The following is a 17,507-nucleotide window of genomic DNA, read 5'->3' as shown; positions in this document are numbered from 1 at the left end:
TCATGCCAATAGGAAATTTTTAAATTACTTTTCCATCTAAATACAACAGTAATAATCACAAAATCTTTAACTAGTATAAAGTATTTTCTTCCAGAATTTTTTCTATATTTACTTGCTTTTATTTATCAATGAAAATGACTCTGGAATGAAATTTATAAGATTCTCTTGCCATAACTAAAATATCAGGGACCCTGCCTTTTAGTTTACAGCTGACACCTACAGTCATGATTTAATGAAAAAGTTCTGAAATGAAATTAACTAGATTCTCTCACCATGCTTAAATGATAAAGATCTTGTCTTTAAATTTACAACAGTTACTTACAGTCATGATTTGATGACACAGTCTTAACAGACAAGCAATAAATAACTTATATCAGAGATTCATTTTACTTATATGTTTCTGCTACTCCAGATTGACTTAAAAATCAAGATTTGCACTTAATTCCTCCCTGCCTTGAGATACCAAATTTGGTCAATCTCCCCCCGTGCTACTCCTAGCTTCAGGAGTTCTCTACCTCAGAGATTTAATCATTTACTGGCTATCTGATCCTTACCAGAAATAGCTTTCTCAAATTGTCTGACCCTTCAACATAGTTTTCTAATTTCTTAGTTCCTGATCTCAAATCCCCATCCTCTTGATCATTTACTGTATTATACTCTAGGATTTAGTTTTGAAACAAGTAACTGTTTCCATAACTAATTACCTAGTAAGAAAAGAATAGTATTTACCCATAACTGTAAAATATTATCCTTTAATAACTGAAATTCCAAAAATAGTTCATAATTCAAACAAATAGTAATACTCTGTTTGGTTGCAATAAAATTAAAATATTTACATTAATGGGGGATATTACATCTTCCCCCCCCAAAATGGAACATCGTCCTGATGTTCTCCTCTTGCAAATAAACCCAGAAAGTTCTCTTTCATGACCTGTTCATCTTCCCAGGTAGCCTCTTCCGGCCCGAAGTGCTGCCACTGCACCTTAACCTGGGTGATAACTCGTTTCCGCAGCGTTACTTCTCTCTGATCTAGTATAACCAGAGGCTCGACCAAGAATTCGCCTTCTGGTTCGACCTGAACATTGCAAAAAATGTTAAGTCATTAACTAGTTATTTAACACATTTATAACATATACTTCACACATAAATATACCTCACCTGGATATCTTGCCATTGAATTATGTGTTTAGCATCATATACATATTTCTTAAGTAGAGAGACGTGAAAGACGTTGTGTACATGAATATGACTGGGTAAGGCAAGTTGATAAGCCACCGGTCCTATTCGAGCCAAGATTTGAAATGGCCCGCAATATCGGGGTGCTAGCTTGGCACACCCGGCCCATTGTAAGGTGCTTTTCTTGGCTTGCACTCGAATGTAGACATGATCTCCTACCTGGAATTCTTAGAAACTCCTCTTCCAATCGGTGAATTTCTTTTGCCGGTCATGTGCAGCCTTTAAATTAATCCGAACCTTTTTTACCATTTCTTCCATTTCCTCCAACATGTCTGGCCCTAGTAACATTTTATCCTCTGGTCCTCTCCAACTTAAGGGTGTTCTGCATTTACGACCATATAAAACTTCAAAGGGGCTCATGCGAAGAGATGCATGGTACTCGTTGTTATATGTGAACTCCACCAGGTGTAAATAATCTTCCCATTTTGTGGGTTGTTGCATTACATATGTTCGCAACATGTCCTCAACCACTTGGTTTACCCTTTCAGTCTGTCCGTCCATTTGCAGATGGTATGCTATACTGAAGTGCAGTTGTGTGCCCAATCCCTCAAAGAGGGCTTTCCAGAAGGCTGATGTAAATTTTAAATCTCGGTCAGAAATAATCATCTTAGGGATTCCATGCAATTTAAATATGTTTTGCATAAAAATATTAGCAATTTGGACTGTCCTATAAGTTGATCGAACATGTATGAAATGAGCATATTTGCTCAGTTTGTCCACCACCACCATGATGGAATCATTTTGCTTCCTTGATTTAGGTGGCCCGGTAATAAAATCTATAGATATGGTTTCCCATTTCCATTCTAGAATAGGTAGAGGGTGGAGTAACCCTGTTGGGTGTTGATGCTCAGCTTTCACTTGCTGGCATTCCAAGCATCTGGCTAAATATTCTGCCACTTCCTTCTTCATACCAGGCCAGAAGAATTCCTTCCGCAGGGCAGAGATCATCTTTTGGTATCCGGGATGACCTGCATAAGGAATCTTATGGTATTCATCCAAAATTAAATTTTTAAGATGTTGCTGGTTGGGTACATAAATTCTTTTCCTATAAACCAGTAAATTTTCTGCATTTATTTCATAACCCAGTTGTTGTTCATGGCTGTTAGAAATTTTTTCTTGCTGCCATAATTGTCTATATGTAGAGTCCTGTATGGCTGCTTCCTGAATCTGTCCAAAAAAAGTTGTTCGTGATTCACTAAAAGCAATTTCATATAAACAACTTACCTTTCGACTTAAAGCATCTGCCACTCGATTTTCCTTCCCTTTTATGTGTTTGATTTCGAAATCGAATTCACTTAGGAAGTCTGCCCAATGAGCTTGCCTGGCATTTAAAGTTGGCTGCTTGAAATAATTAATCAGACTATGGTGGTCAGTCATTAATAAAAATTTCTTACCTAAAAGATAATGGCGCCACATTTTTAAGGCATGGATGATCGCTATCAATTCTAAATCATATGCTGAATACTTTTGTTCATATTCCTTCAGTTTTCTAGATTCATAAGCTACCACCCTGCCTTCTTGCATAAGTACGCCACCCACTCCCTCCTTACTAGCATCCATACAAACCACATATTCCTTGTTGGGATCAACGATGCTTAGAATGGGTGCGGTGGTAAGCAGATGTTTGAGCTGATCAAAGCTTTTTTGACATTCAGGGCTCCACTTGAAAATTCTCTCTTTATTTTGTAAGGAGGTAATAGGATAGGCCACTCTCAATAATCCTTCCACAAACCTTCGGTAGTAACCAGCCAGGCCCATAAACAATCTTATATCGGCCACATCCTTTGGCACTGGCCACTCCATAAGGGTTCTTATATTTTCTGGATCAACTGCAATTCCATCCTTGGTGATAACGTGTCCCAAGTATTGGATTTGTTCTTTAAAGAAGTCACTGTTACACAGTAATTTGTCACTGCCTTCCTGTCAGTCACCCTGCTGTGCCAATCACTAAGATTCATGCCTTCTGAACTGGCCCAAAAAACCCATTTTCCTAAAGTTTTGTTCATCAGCGTGTCTGTTTGAAAAATACCCGCGATGACAGGCGCCCTGTAGTGTATTCTGTGCGCTGCCAGCGCGGAAGAACATCACTTTTCCGCGATGGCCCCCAGCGCGCCTTTCCCGTGTTCTTCCGCGCTGACATGACTGTCCTAGTTATGTGGACGCGGCGACATCGCGTCAGTTTCCTCATAATCCGCACTGATCCAGTTTGGGCGAATTTGTTCAAACAACCAGCCTTCCAGATAACTCCAGGCTTGGTTGTTAGCTTTGTGAATGTCGACTCCCTTCTCTGGCATGTCTATTCGACCCTTTGCAACCACTTCCCTTGAAGATAAGCTCATCCTTCCACCCTTTTAGGAGGCTCCTTCTCCTACATATACTTCCACCATTACCATGAGCAGCTAGTTAGACATAGCTTGGATTGTATAGAGCTTATAGTGCTCAGATTGCTGCTACTATAGGTATTTGGTGTGCTAGGTGTGGAAGTGATTGATTGCTTAGGGAAGGTTGTTTTGTGTTGCTTGTATGTGAGAGAGAGTTGTTTGTCTTGGGAGAATCATCCTCAAAGGTGAATGCTTGAGATACATGCTGACTGGCCCCTCCTGAGAAGGTTACCGACGTCAGAACATTTGGTTGTACTCTTCTCTATTCTGATTAATAATAGATGACTGCTATTATTGTTCCATTCTCATTTGTACTTGCAATGGTTAAATGTGAATTACATCTTTTTTGACTGATGTATGGTTGCTTTTACTAGATTTCACGCTTGCGTTTGTTTCCTCTTCGTGTGTGCAGGTATCTATTCGCGGAGATCGCGGAGGATTGTGACCAGCCAAAGCGAAGGAGCGAAGGCAACATCTCTTCGTCAAACGACAGCGCTGGAATCCAAGTAGGTGCTCTTTACCTCTTGTTTAATTGTAATTAGGAACATGCATAGCAGCATTGTTTGATTGTTGCTAGACCCTTGCTGGGCTAGTAGGGATCGCCTCTATCCGTAGAGGGGATTTACCTCTCCAACAATTTGGCGACTCCGCTGGGGATCAGCCTTTTTGTCTCTTGAGTCCACTTTTGTGTTTGACTTTGATTGATCTCTTTTCGAGTTTTTGGGATTGTCTCTTTGCTTATGAACTTTCTGGGAAGCATTTTTATTGTTAAAAGGCTCTTGCCTTTGGTTTGGGGAGTTTTTATTTTTGGCCTTGCTTGTTTTTGCTCTCAGCGCGTTTTAATTCCGAACAGCCGCGCTGACATCGCGACCCTGTTCGTTGGTTTTCTATCCATCGCGCCTGTACGTCTAATAGTCGCGCTGACTTCGTTTTCAGAGACAGCGCGCTTTATTCGTGTCCTTCCGCGCTGGAATCGCGGCCCCGCTTCTTTGTGGTTTTTGTCATCGCATCTGTGTGCTTTCTTTCCGCGCTGACCTCGTTTTTCTGAGACAACGTGCTTTATCCCTGTCATTCCGCGCTGACGTCGCAAAGTTGCTACAGGCCTCCCCCTGTCAGTGCCGAGTTGCTGAAGGCTACCCGCGCTGATCCTGTAAAATTCATTTTTGACCAAATTGGCCTCTTGAACCTCTTGCTGTGACTTTCCCTTCTTCTCTCCACCTGTCTGATGACTTGTTTTTCATTGTCTGAACTCTGAACTGCTTGATTGCGGAGCTTGGTTCCATAGGGTTCCGTTTTTGCTCAGTTCTTAAGTTTGCAAATACCTTCCCTTTTTGCTTTCGCTGCTTGGTTCGTGTTTCCATCGTTACTTTTGCAATTGTTGGATTGTGTTGGGTCTCTAGTTGACTGGTTGTGACTCTCGTCCTTCGGGTGTTCGCTTTTCTCCATTGATTTCACACTCTAGCCCTAGGACATCTAGAGGTCGTGTGTGTGTCAAGCCTACCGTAGGGATCTTGTTTGCTTGTTCGACCAGCCGATTTCAGATTTGTTTATGCACTTGTTCAGTGATTGTTGGAGTGTTTGGATTGTGTTTCCGAGTGGTTTTTCGCTTCCTCCTTGCTTGCAATCCTCGCTTGTCTTGCAAGAGCTTAGATCACATAGCTCGTGCGGATTTTGTTTTCCTTTGATTTGGAAGCTTTGGTTGAGTGTTTCGGGAACTTTGTGTGCTTTCATTAAGTGATTTTATCTTTATTTGCTTGGTGTTCCTGTTCCTCCAAATTCATTTAGATGCTTTGTGCCATTGAAAGAAAATCAAACTAGTGGCTTTGCTTTTAAAAATTGAAAAGGAAAAGAATGTTTCATTGATTTGCATTTTCAAAAGAAAAGTTTCCTTTCCTCGCTTTTAGTTGCATTAGGCTGTTTGATTGATTGTGTTTGTTTTGTTTGATTGAAATCTCTTCGCCCTTCCATAGCCAGAATTCATCGAACAAAATGGTATTCTTTGGCATGTAGTTTGCATCTAGGTAATTGTGAGAGAACATACGATAGGACCTGAAATCGAAACTTAATTTCAAGATCAACTATAAAATGAACTGAATTAACCTAAAAACGCATTGGAACTAAACGCAAATATCTAGAGGTCTAGGTTAGAGACGTGTTCCGGCGTCTTTAAACATAGTCACTGTTGTTTCACATTAGGTTGGGTGATTCCTCCTTCTGTGACTCGATAGTGGTCTAACACGGACTGTGCTCCCACGTACCGTCGCGTATATAGGGAGACCCCACTAGGCTTTTATCCTTTATCCATAGGAAGCCGAGTCTGCCGCCTTGTGAACCGTAACGCACCGAACACAGCATTCGGGAAGATTGACTGCAGTACGGAAAGTCCTTGGCTCTCATACAAGTGCTGAGGTGTATAAGCAGTTTTACGGGTTGCTTGGTAAACCCTATACCTAGAGTCTCAAGAGTAGTCACTTTTGATCCTTTTCGGACTCCCTAAATGAAAAGGTGCCTGTGAGCGTCTTGTCACTTCGTGCTCATTAAACATTCGAAGGAGACTGGAGTCATCTTTTCGTCCTTTTCTCGACTCTTGAAACATGAAAAGGTCAAGTTCAGTTCCTGTGTCTTAAAAATTTATTCGGCCACGATAACATCACCTGATTAGATCTCGTGTGCGTTAGCTTGAGTAGGTTTCGTTTTCATTTGCTATGGCAACTTTTCCGGGATTCACTAACCCAGGTTCCCCCTCTGATGGGAATCCAGGACAATTCCCTCCTCTTGGGAATGTTGGTGCTCCGTATATGGCGACGTTGTCACTACCAGGGTTAACTGTCGGGTTGCCTGTGTGGTTGTTTTCAACCTCTTTGGTCCCTACCGTATCGGCTGTTAGTCCATCAGTCCCTCCACCTGAACAACATCATGTTGATCCTAAGGTGGACCTCTCCCCTTCGACCCATACTTCTACGTCCTCATCTTCGACTTCGCCTGGTGAAAGTCTCGATTCGCATAACCAGGTGGCTAAGAAGAAGAAGAAGAAGACCAAGAAGAGGAAGTCTCATAAGGGAGAGTTTACACACACAGTCCCCCCCTCAAGTCCAGCTATCCACTCCAGTATCCCTGAAGTCGGGTCACCTTCTGCTCCTCAGCAGAAGGTCAAGTTTCCTTGTCGATTATGCAAGGAAGACCATCTTCTTCGCGATTGTCCTGGCATTCCCAGGGTATTAGAAGTTTGGTCTCACGATCCGGCCCGCCCTCCATCGTCCACTGATGATCATGGCGATGCTACCTCATCAGTTGGGAATGGTAAGGAGAAAGGGAAGTTCTGAATCCCCTGTCGACTTTGTGAAGGCAAACATCCCCTTCACCTTTGTCCACTCATGGATAAAGCCTCTGCTGTGTTGGAAAGTCTTGCTGCTCCTCCGAATCCATTTCCCGCTGGTTATCAACGTCTTTCCACAGCTGTAGATCGCGCCCCTGTTGACAAAGAGATCGCTTCAGATTCCCCTTTTGTCCAGGCCCCTCTTCCCGAACCTGGCTGTTCCCAGCCTGTTCCAGACCCGTCGTTGGTCGGAAAGGGTGTTGATTCGAGTTCACCTCCTCTCAAGCACTCTGTTTCGGAAGAGCAAAATTCTCATGTTCTTCTCGTCTCCTCAGATTCTCCTGAGCTTGATAAAGGTTCTCCTGAAACCTCTCCGGAGAATTTAGATTCGGTTCTTTCCGAGCAGGGGGGCAACCATATGGTTCCCCCACCAAGTAGTTCGGTCATTTCCTTTGATTGGAGTCGTTTGACTACCCCTCCCCTTCCATCCCACGTGCCTTTCTGGGTCACCGCCTATGCTTGCAATAAGGCGCTGCCTGGCACTGTGTTAGACGAAGGAGCATCGGTTAGTCTTATGCCCGTTACTACTTGGCGAGCTTTGGGTTCCCCATCGCTTGTACCTGTCGCACCGAATCTCACCGCCTTTGATGGAGGAACGAGTCAACAATTAGGGATCCTTCCACAGTTTCCTATTACTTTGGGAGGCAAGACTGTCTATATAGACATCTCAGTTACCCAAGGTTCTTTAGACTTCAGTCTTCTCCTTGGTCGTGATTATGTGTATGCCATGGGAGCCCTTGTTTCTTCACTTTTCCGTGTGGTTTGTTTTCCACACGATGGAAGAATCGTGACGTTCGATCAATTATCGTTCGTTCGTCCACAAGCCCCTCCGGCGCACTCATCCTTCCCTCCTGGCTTTCATCCACAAGTTGCATCTGTCTCACCCCAGATCAACTACGTGGCCACCTCCCCCGTGCCTATATCCAGCAATGTCGCCGTCGTGCATAGTGTCCTGGGGGCATTGGGTCCTGACTTCCGAGATATTGACCTCCCACCGGGAGCGCCACTCTTGGAAGCCTCGACTTCCTGTTCATTATGATGAAGTTCGGGCGGAGCATAGTTCACTTTCCTATGTCAAGCTCCCTAAAAAATGAAATTAGGTCTGGTTGGAGCATAGTTCCTTTCCGGTGTCAAGCTCCTTAAAACATGAAACTAGGCTTAGTCCGGAGCATAGTTCACTTTCCTATGTCAAGCTCCCTAAAAAATGAAATTAGGTCTAGATGGAGCATAGTTCCTGCTCTTGTGTCAAGCTCGTTAAAAAATGAAACAAGGGTTATGAGGATAGTTCTTTTACTGTGTCAACCTCATTAAAAAATGAAACACCTCCCTTTCAAAATCGAGTCTTTTGATTAAGATCTCGTAAAATACAAGTCGAGTCTTTCATCGATCTCGAGAGTGAACCTTCATTCCATCCACTTTGTTGAATGCAATGAAGCTTGGGGGGCATGTACCTCGATGTGCGTCATTATGCTGGGGGCATGTGCGTCATTATGCTGGGGGCATGCGAGCTTATAACAAGCATAGTTTTTCGTTTCAAGCTTGTGTAAACATGAAACCGAATCCAAGCAAAGTTCTCCATGGTTCAAGCTTGTGTAAAAATGAACCCATACCCATTTTACATCTCGTGATTGCTATCTTTATCTGCTAAATTCTGCTAGATGAGCCTTGGTTGTTTCATTCCATTGCTACCATCTCTTTGGCCGATCATATGCTCTCACTTGGTTGTTTATCCTTTCCTGAGGAACCGCAGCGATGAGTGGTTTTATTAGCCAGCCTCTTGACCATTACATGTTTTGAGCAGTTCCACCATTGCCGGAACCAGTTGCTATCCTTTATACCACTCGTTCCTCTAGGACGAGTCACCTTTAAGCTCTTTTCTGACTCGTAAAATGTGAAAAGATTGCCGAGTATTTTTCCCTTTTTGACTCGTTAAAGAGAATAAAAATGGAGGTCTGCTTTCAGCTCTTTTCTAACCGTTTAAAGATGAAAAGATTGCCAAGTCCCGCTCTCGACTCATTAAAAAATGAGAGGCGGTCGCTTTTAAAGCTCTTTTTTCGACCGTTTTAACTTAAAAAGATTGCCGGGTGTTTGTCGTTTCGCACTCGTTATTGGCCCTAAAACGACGTGTTTTCGACCGCTTTTTTACTTTTTCGGGTCAAAAGCACTATTTACGAAAAGTACTCCTCGATCGTAATGGTCGGGCGGTTCTTTCGAGCATTGTTTTATACTTTTTCGGGCTCGAGAGACACAACTGTACGAAAAAGGACCCCCCTGGAGTCTTCTTTTCTGCTGTCTTTTCAGGCTCTCTAAACAAGAAAAGACGCCGAGTTTTTCCTTTGTCAGGCTCGTTAAACACTTGATGACATCGGATATTGTCAAAATGACACTCTTCGAGCATATGCTATCCCCGTCAAGCTTGTCATCCAAAAATAACCGAGGTACCTGCCAGAAATGGTGGGGAAAATGGAACTGTAATCATAGTCGTGTCGGCAGTATGTCGCTCTTGAACATGGCACTCTTCTGCTTCGTGTCTGGGTGGGACCATCTCATCTTGTTTTTCACTGGCCTCCGTGGGTTTGGGTTATCTTATTCGACCTCTCATCTGCCCATTGCCATCATTACTATACCCTCTGCTCATTTGATGTCAAATACTGCCAAACCCGCTACAGTGCCGCCGATATGTTCAAGAGAAGTTGACCTCTGCAATAATACAACCTCATCTGCTATCTCACACAAATCATTTTTTTCCTCTGTCTCGCGTCGATGATGTGGGAATCATTATGGCCCACCTTCGATCAAGGTCACTTCCTGTCGACTTCAGCTCATTATCCGGGAAGGTGACTTAGAGACTCCCTTCAGGTGCCTTAGAGCCTGCATGCCCTAATGGCAGGTTCTTCGTGTTCGACGCGAGGTTTACATCATTGGCCTCCGATCGAATGATTCCGTGGGTGTTCGACACCAGCTCATTGATTCACATGCCGCGGATTGTACCTATAGTACCTTGAGGGCCATTGTCATTATTGGTGGTACCTCTCGCGTCTGTTAACAGTTTTCATCATTGACTGGTAATCAGACGATGTTCATGCATGTTCGACTTCAACCCATGTATTCACATGCTTGAACTTGTACTTTGTTCGGATCGGGACGAAGCGCAAGACCCTGGATCCCTGTCTGTCACGGTCCAGGCTGCGATTTTGTGGATGATCATTACATGACTCATTGATGGATGGCTGCGCCCATACCTGAGTCTTCATGGATGGCTGCGACCATACCTTATCATTATTATGGTCTCTTTAGCTGGGTGGCTGCGTCCATTCCACAGACCATTTTCGCATGTCCTTTGGATGGCTGCGCCCATGCCTAGACTGCATGTACTTGATTGTCAGAGTTGTTCGGTCCTTCCTGGTGGTGTTCCAGTTCGGCGTGTGTTGTAAAGCATTTCACCCCTCCCACTCTCTCGGTCTTCATGCTTTAGGGGGCATCTGTTACACAGTAATTTGTCACTGCCTTCCTGTCAGTCACCCTGCTGTGCCAATCACTAAGCTTCATGCCTTCTGAACTGGCCCAAAAAACCCATTTTCCTAAAGTTTTGTTCATCAGCGCGTCTGTTTGAAAAATACCCGCGATGACAGGCGCCCTGTAGTGTATTCTGTGCGCTGCCAGCGCGGAAGAACATCACTTTTCCGCGATGGCCCCCAGCGCGCCTTTCCCGTGTTCTTCCGCGCTGACATGACTGTCCTAGTTATGTGGACGCGGCGACATCGCGTCAGTTTCCTCATAATCCGCGCTGATCCAGTTTGGGCGAATTTGTTCAAACAACCAGCCTTCCAGATAACTCCAGGCTTGGTTGTTAGCTTTGTGAATGTCGACTCCCTTCTCTGGCATGTCTGTTCGACCCTTTGCAACCACTTCCCTTGAAGATAAGCTCATCCTTCCACCCTTTTAGGAGGCTCCTTCTCCTACATATACTTCCACCATTACCATGAGCAGCTAGTTAGACATAGCTTGGATTGTATAGAGCTTATAGTGCTCAGATTGCTGCTACTATAGGTATTTGGTGTGCTAGGTGTGGAAGTGATTGATTGCTTAGGGAAGGTTGTTTTGTGTTGCTTGTATGTGAGAGAGAGTTGTTTGTCTTGGGAGAATCATCCTCAAAGGTGAATGCTTGAGATACATGCTGACTGGCCCCTCCTGAGAAGGTTACCGACGTCAGAACATTTGGTTGTACTCTTCTCTATTCTGATTAATAATAGATGACTGCTATTATTGTTCCATTCTCATTTGTACTTGCAATGGTTAAATGTGAATTACATCTTTTCTGACTGATGTATGGTTGCTTTTACTAGATTTCACGCTTGCGTTTGTTTCCTCTTCGTGTGTGCAGGTATCTATTCGCGGAGATCGCGGAGGATTGTGACCAGCCAAAGCGAAGGAGCGAAGGCAACATCTCTTCGTCAAATGACAGCGCTGGAATCCAAGTAGGTGCTCTTTACCTCTTGTTTAATTGTAATTAGGAACATGCATAGCAACATTGTTTGATTGTTGCTAGACCCTTGCTGGGCTAGTAGGGATCGCCTCTATCCGTAGAGGGGATTTACCTCTCCAACAGTCACATTTACTATACTTAGTGTATAGTTGATGCTCTCTTAGGATTTGCAGTACAATGCGGAGATGTTCCTTATGCTCCTCCATATTCCGGGAGTAGATCAGAATGTCATTGATGAAGATTAACACAAATTTATCTAAACACTGATGCAAAATTCTATTCATAAGACACATGAAGGTAGCTGGGACATTAGTTTTCCCAAAAGGTAAAACCACAAACTCATAATGACCATAACATGTCTTGAAAGCAATTTTTGCAATATCTTCCTCCTTGATTCTAATTTGATGATACCCAGAACGGAGATCAATCTTTGAGAAGATGGTTGTGCCTTTCACTTGGTCAAAAAGCTCGTCTATACGGGGAAAGGGGTATTTGTTTTTAACGGTCAGCTTGTTTAGCTGGCGGTAATCCATGCACATTCGTAGGGTTCCGTCTTTCTTTTTAACAAATAACGTTGGTGCTCCCCAAGGAGACACACTAGGACGAATATATTTCTTATCAAGCAACTCCTGGAGTTGCATCTTTAATTCTGTTAGTTCGGGGATACTCATTCAGTATGGTGCCCGAGACACTGGGGCAGCTCCCGGAATCAGTTCAATAGTAAAATCTATGTCCCTTTTTGGGGGTAGGCCTGGTATTTCTTCGGGAAATATATCTGGAAAATTTTGTATTACAGGTATGTCTTCTAGTGATGCGGGTTTATCCTTAGAGTCAGCATACCCTACTTGTATAACATATATTTGGCAACCTTTCCTGATGCATTTGGCTAGTTGGGAAGTTGTTATTGGCCTTATTTGCAGAGATTTCTGAACACCCAGAATTTCTTGTCTTTCACCCTTTTCATCTCGGTAGCTAATAGCTTTTGTCTTACAATTTACCAAAGACCAGTGCTTTTCTAACCAGTCCATACCTATCAAAACGTCGTAAGACCCTAGGGGTAGCACATTTAAATCAGCTATAATAGATTTACCATCTAATTTCAAGGGGCAGTTATTTACCTTAGACAAAACTCTTCTTTTTGCTCTTGTGGCTAGTTGTACTAACCATGGGTTTTTAAATTTAACCACTTGTAATCTACATCGTTCTACTATCTTGGGACTGACGTAACTTAGCGTAGCTCCAGGATCTATTAAAATAGAGCAAGTCTGGTAAAAAATAGTACCTTCAAATTCAACCATAGTTGGTTGAAATTCCGCCTGATGATCTTCAAGAGCTGCGTTGATCTTAGGGATGCTTCTAGCCACTTCTCCCACAGTGGAGGCCTCATGAATTTGTGAAATCTGGTCTGCTCCCCTGCGTTGAGGGAAATTTTTAATATAATGCGGGCCTCTGCATCCCCAACACTGTACAGGGGGTCTATTAACTATTTCTGCTTCATTTTTTCCAGCTTGTTCATTGGTCCTAGTTTCTCCTCATGCCTTAAATCTGGGCTTATTCATATTCTGTTTACCTTGACCTTTAAATAATCCCTTGTTGTTGTTGTTCTTATTTCCCTTATGGCTGGAAATGAATTTATTTCCCTTCTTGTCTGCCCACCTTTTACTCATATCTCCTTTTGGTTTATTCCTCCTTTTGGTTTATTCTACTGATAACAAATTCGTGCTTTTCAAATGACCTCATCCATGGTTTTTGGGTTGTCAAACTCCAGCCGTTCTTTCATAAATAACGAAATACTATTGACAAACCGTTGTACTTTGGCCTTTTCTTCGTGAATATAAGGAATGTATCTCAACAATGAGGTGAATTTTGTTATAAATTCATTCATGGTCATTTGGCCCAAGCAGAGGTCATGGAAATCCTTAGCTTTCTCATCATAAAATCTCTCGGTCAAATACTTTTCTTTGAAGAATTTTTGGAATTTATCCCAGGTTATACTCTGTTCATTGACCCCATGGACTGTTTTTACTTCTTCCCACCATAATGTAGCTTACCCTTGAAGCTGGAAAATGGTCAAACGGGCCTTCAAATTGTAATCATATTCATACAATTGGAAATATTTATTCATATTAATTAACCATGCTTCCACAACCTCTTCTTGTTCCCCATCGAAGAGAGGAGGCTTGATTTTTTGAAATTCTCCTTGGAGTTCAATTTTCTGTTTCTTCTTTGTCTTGTGATCTGACACATTTCCTGATTCTTCCTCTTGTTTTTCATCTCCTCTTTCTGTTTCCATGTTTTTAGTTCGGAATTCCTGTTCCCCGGTTGTGTGATCGTGCTCCGGACTAAGGGATAGTGGATGGTGATTCTGTCTATCCGACAAGATCTTTAAGATTTTCTCTTGTTCCTACGTGAGTCTTTCATTGTCTTCCTAGAGTCGAGCCATATCACCTTTCAGTTCTTGGACAGTGGTTCAGAGGTCTGTGTTGGGATTTTGTGTATCATCACCCAACTGCACCCAAACTTCCGGATTGCCTTCCTGAAATGTTGTTCACCCTGTTCCCATTACGGAACCATGTGGTAAATTTCTGGTTTGCCTCATACTGAACCTTGCTACTCCCTGCATCCACATTATAAAAAACTGTTATTTCTTACCCATAGGTCTCAGTTTTACAAACTTGAGTCTGCTCTGATACCATATGTAACACCTCCATTTTAGACACACAAAAAAATTTGAAAATGAAACAACAAATACGAATATATGTTCTCATATTTATTAACGCCCATATTTTATGTGACTAAAGCTAAGTGTGTTTGCTTTGTTTTTAATATTTAACCTGTCATGAATGAATTGATTTATAAATACCAAACTAATTATGGGACCATATAATACAATGTCTAATCCTTTGATTTTGTTTAAATTACAGACTTGGGTACAATAATCATTAAACAAGGATTATTATACATATGATTTTTATCCCAACATTAATGTCGTTTCACTGATGAATTTAATTGTTCTGGGTTCGTGGCTGGCCGAAGCGCTAGTGATACAAGCCCGTGCCTTGATCTCTGCATGCGCAATAAACCTTTGCAATTTTGGGGCCTGCTGTCCTTCCTCAACCATGCTTCTCGGAGTCTGGCCCTTCCATCGACGGTTCTCTGTAGCTGGCCAGATCAGACGGCTCATCGGTTGTCAGGCATTCATAACTCCACTGAGGGGACTCATTTGGTTATGGTTTTGCTTTGAGGGTTTTTGGCTCCCGCCTGGTTCAGGTTCTTTGCAACAATGGTTCTTCGATTTGGCATCGAGGTCCCTTACAGAGGGTTCTCAGACTTCGCCATTACTCTGGAACACCGTCAACAGAGGCATGCATATCCTTTTCAGGTAAATAAAGGGTTAAGTTCTTTATTCAAGCTTTCATTTGTTTTTCTTTACCGCACTGGTTTGATCTCAGGAATGTATAACCCGCGAGGATTCTAATATTGTTTTCTTGCCAAGGTGCAAGGTGGAGATCTCTGGTCACGGGGTTTGGAGTGGTTTGCAGCTAACCCTTCAGTCGGCTATACTCTTCACATTCTTATTGGGTATTCTAATCCTCTTCTGGTTCTAGAATTAACTCATGGTTGTTGGTTGTTCAGTAAAAAGTTTGTAATGGTTGTTTCAAAAGGAATCATTGAGTCTGTAGTAGTTTTGAATAGGTGTAATGAGACCGCAGGGGGTTGACACTCCACAATTAGTTTTTTGTGTTGAATGTGTATTTAATTTTTAAAGAGCCTTATGACCTCAGCCGAAGGTGAAATATCTGGTTCTTGAGGGGACTGGTCGTTCTGTTTTCTCATGATCTAGACTATTTGAAGGTTGAACCCTCTATGGTAATCTTGGGGCAGAGACATTATTAGTAATGTTTTTCTTTTCGTTTCACCTCTTTGTATCTATAATGCTGCTTTTGGAAAGTCTAATGGTTATTCATTAGAGTGATACCTTAAATGTTTACTCGTTTTCTCCAGAAATGATTATCGTTTATTTTGATGTCGAATGGACTTCTAGTTGGGTCTTTGGACATTCTTAGAGTTTCTAAGTTAACTTTGTAATTTCCTTAATGCTTATAAGATTAGTTTTATTCTCAGAGAATCCTATTGAACTCGTGATAATCACAAAAATTTTATTTTTCCTGTGATGAAGCCGTGAGGCCTTTATGTAAGTAGAGAATATATCCATGGTTTGGTTTTATATTATCCTGATTGGGAGTCGAGTAATTCTATAGTAAATTCATTTCAGGTTTTGAAAAAAAAGAAAATCCTCTCTTTAGTAATTCTATAGTAAATTCATTTCAGGTTTTGAAAAAAAAGAAAATCCTCTCTTTTAAAAATTACTACAGGTTAATTTTATACATAACTGTGCAAGTCACGAACACACAGTGAAAGAACATGTTAATTTTATACATAACTGTGCAAGTCACGAACACACACCGAGGTTCTGTCCTTTACATAATTTATTTATTTATTTATTATTATTATTTTTTTTTTATTTTTTTTCTCGTCCAGATTCCTTTCTTTCTTCCTATTCTCTCTTCCTTTCTTTCTTCCTATTCTCTCTATACTCAACGTATAGGTGACAATAGGAAATTTTAAATTACTTTTCCATCTAAATACAACAGTGATACTCACAAAATTTTTAACTAACATAAAGTATTTTCTTCCAAATTTTTCTATATTTACTTGCTTTTATTTATCAATGAAAACTACTCCGAATGAAATTTATAAGATTCTCTTGCCATAACTTTTATCATGCCAATAAGAAAGTTTAAATTATTTTTCCATCTAAATACAACAGTAATAATCACAAAATCTTTAACTAGCATAAAGTAATGAAATTTATAAGATTCTCTTGCCATAACTAAAATATCAGAGACCCATGAAATTTATAAGATTCTCTTGCCATAACTAAAATATTAGGGACCCTTTTTAGTTTACAGCTGACACCTACAGTCATGATTTAATGCTGAAATGAAATTAACTAGTTTCTCCCACCATGCTTAAATGATAAAGATCCTATGCTGAAATGATAAAGATCTTGTCTTTAAATTTACACCAATTACTTATGGCGATTCCTATTTCCGCCACAATTCTGGGGGCATTAGGGAAATATAACGCGAGCTGAAAAAAACTGGAGGTGAAAAAAAAACAGCTCGCGTTATATTTCCTTAATGCCCCCGCATGTCAAGGGGCATTAATTAAAGAATTGTGGCGGAAATAGGAATCGCCAATTACTTATAGTCATGATTTGAGACAAGCAATAAATAAATTATATCAGAGATTCATTTTACTTATCTGTTTTCGCTTGTTTCTGCTACAAGATTTGCACAAATCAAGATTTGCACTTAATGTTTCTGCTACTTAGTATTGACTTAATGTTTTGTTTCTGCTACAAGATTTGCACTTAATGTACAAGATTTGCACTTAATGTTTCTGCTACTTCGTATTGACTTGATGTTTCCGCTACTCCGGATTGACTTAAAAATCAAGATTTGCACTTAATTCCTCCCTACCTTGAGATACCAAATTTGACTTGATGTTTCCGCTACTCCGGATTGACTTAAAAATCAAGATTTGCACTTAATTCCTCCCTACCTTGAGATACCAAATTTGGTCAATCTCCCCCGTGCTACTCTTGGCTTTAGGAGTCATTTAATGGCTATCTGATCTTTACCACAAATACCAAATTTGGTCAATCTCCCCCGTGCTACTCTTGGCTTTAGGAGTCATTTAATGGCTATCTGATCTTTACCACAAATAGCTATCTCAAACTGTCTGACCCTTCAACACAATTTTCTCATTTCTTAGTTCCTGATCTCAGATCCCCATCCTCTTGATCATTTACTGTATTATACTCTAGGATTTAGTTTCTCATTTCTTAGTTCCTGATCTCAGATCCCCATCCTCTTGATCATTTACTGTATTATACTCTAGGATTTAGTTTTGAAACAGGTAACTGTTTCCATAACCAATTACCTAGTAAGAAAATAATAGT

The sequence above is a fragment of the Pinus tabuliformis genome, chromosome 9 (genome assembly GCF_031772625.1).
Source record: "Pinus tabuliformis cultivar Carrire ecotype Pingquan chromosome 9, CPIR1, whole genome shotgun sequence".
In the NCBI taxonomy this organism is placed as follows: Eukaryota; Viridiplantae; Streptophyta; class Pinopsida; order Pinales; family Pinaceae; genus Pinus; species Pinus tabuliformis.
Note: the sequence above shows the minus strand (reverse complement) of the source record.